Consider the following 2,278-nt stretch of genomic DNA (forward strand, 5'->3'; position numbering starts at 1 on the left):
ATTAAAAAAATAAAATAAATGTCTTCCATATGCCACCCATTGTCTACTCTCATTCCAGGGAAGAGAGAAGACTCCCTGATTGCCTACTGTCAAGACATCAATGTCACAATTTAGGCTCTTACATCTGTTGTCTCTAGGATAGGACAACAATATGGATAGTTAGGACGAAAGGAATACGTAACCCATTTTTCTCCAGGTACTTTTAAAAGTCTGTAAAATATCTAAGGAATAAAAACTTCATATAACATAACACAAATATCATAATACAAATTTATAATAGCCTCATGTTTTTTAATTGTTAAGTTTCCTACATGCCCTTTACTAATTTTCCCCAGTCTCCAAAAGATATGTACACCCCATGCAATATTTTCATTTATGTGGTCAAACCTAACAGATAATGTATCAATTCAGCTTTGTCCACTGGGATTTTCTTTTTTGGAGCCCTTCTTCCTTTGTGTTTAATATAGGTGGTTGCGTCCTAGGCTTGCTCCATAGCTGCCTTCCTGGGCTTCTTAAGACTTCTCTTGTGGGGAGACAGGTGAGGAGGTGGAAGCATGTGTAGTGGGGACAAATGGTGGTGGAAAAACCAAAACAAAATGAAATTTAAAAATAATAAAAAAAATCATCCTTGCCAGTTTGGCTCAGTGTTTGGAGCATTGGCCTGCAGACTGAAGGGTCCCAGGTTAGATTCATGTCAAGGGCTTATACCTTAGTTGCAGGCTCCTACCGGGTCGGGGCTCATGTGGGAGGCAACCAATCGATGTGTTTCTCTCACATCGATGTTTCTGTCTGTCTTTCCCTCTCTCTTAAAAAAAAAAAAAAAGGAAAAATATCCTCAGGTGAGGATTAAAAAATAGTAATAAAAAGTACAAATAATAATAAAAATAAAAGTAAGCTATAAAAAAAAAATTCTCCCTGTTCTGTGTTGAACCTCCTACTGCCTGGATCTTAAACCTTCTTCCTCTTTCTTGTTTTACAGGATTATTTTGGTCAACCACCTCATCTAATAGCTTCCAGAGAAAGTGACCATAGGAGGTAAACTTTGTGACACCTTATCTGTCTGAAAATGTTGATTCTTCGCTCATAGTTTAGCTGGGTATGGAATTCTAGGTTAGAAATACTTTTCCCTTGGAATTTTAATGGCGATGCCCCACTGTCCTCTAATTTCCAAGTGTTGCTGTTTATAAATGTAGTTTTGTTCCTCTTTTTATTTTTATTCTATGTTTTCCCCCTTAAGTAAAATACCTGTTTTCTACCACTCCATAGTTCAATCTGCACTTTTATCGCAATTTCTGTGGTTTTACTACAGGATATTGGAGCCTGAATTATAGCTCTTACTTTTTTCTACTTTTGTCCCTCTCTTTCTGTTTATTCTCTGGAGGACAGTTTCATTTTATCTTCTTATCCTTTCTATCGAATGTTTAATTTTAACTCTCTTGTTCACATGAAATAAAACAGAAGTAATATATATCATATATATATATATTACTTCTGTTTTATTTCATGAGATCTTATCTTTCCAAGGAATTTTCCAATTTTAAGTTTTCTTCTGCTTTTCATATTGTTTCCTCTGAACTCCCCCATTATCTGGTGTACTAGTGTATGTGTGTTATTGTTCTTGAAGGTTTTCCTCAAATGTTGGATCTTTGATTATTTATATTTAAGAATAAGGCAATAAGCAGAGTTAATTGGAAACTCTTTGTGCACAGATGGGGCTTGCTAATTGATGGCTTTTGTTCTAAGGTGACTAGAGTAAGCAGAGTGTTTTTATTAGGTACCCTCAAATGTCAGGTTCTGTAAGTCACGTTGCAGGGCCGATACAGTTTCTCCAGAGAAGAATTCTCCAGCCTCTATCTGGGGAATATTTGCATGGCCACCACTGTTGAGGTTCTAGTATCAGAGTAGGGGGAATAGAGCTGTGGATTCAACATTTCGCATGCGTGTTTTCACCCAGTCTTTTTGTTTTCAGCTCAGTGCTCACTACTGCCTTCAGCTGTGCCTGGTGTCCCTGAGATGGTGTTTTGCAGATTCAATTTCTCCCTCTGGTATCCTGCAGGGGTTGTTACCAGACTAAAAAGGGTTGGAGAGGGGATATGTGAGTTTAACTGCTTTATATATAGACTAGAGGCCCGGTGCACAAAAAGTTGTGCACTCAGCGGGGGGCCGGGGGAGCACTGCTCAGCCAGGAGCCAGGCTTGCCTCACGGCAGTCAGACATCCCCCAAGGACTTCCGGACTGGGAGAGGGTGCAGGCCAGACTGAGGGGACCCCTCACCCCT

General features: G+C 39.2%; 1 long non-coding RNA gene across 5 annotated transcripts in view; it reads left to right on the plus strand.

Annotated features, from left to right (window-relative positions):
* The first annotated feature begins 8 nt into the window (after nt 1-8).
* Nucleotides 9-2,278, plus strand: part of LOC102759609 — a 23,310-nt gene continuing 21,040 nt past the window's right edge. For 3 of the 5 annotated variants that reach the window (XR_436058.2, XR_001515165.1, XR_001515163.1), the window contains exons 1-2: nt 9-196; nt 980-1,035. This is a non-coding gene — a long non-coding RNA (uncharacterized LOC102759609). Of the gene's footprint in view, nt 197-979; nt 1,036-1,969; nt 2,096-2,278 lie in introns of all 5 variants that reach the window. The other 2 variants (XR_001515162.1, XR_001515164.1) reach the window with 1 other exon arrangement.

The sequence above is a fragment of the Myotis davidii genome, unplaced genomic scaffold, assembly GCF_000327345.1.
Source record: "Myotis davidii unplaced genomic scaffold, ASM32734v1 scaffold425, whole genome shotgun sequence".
Lineage (NCBI taxonomy): Eukaryota > Metazoa > Chordata > Mammalia > Chiroptera > Vespertilionidae > Myotis > Myotis davidii.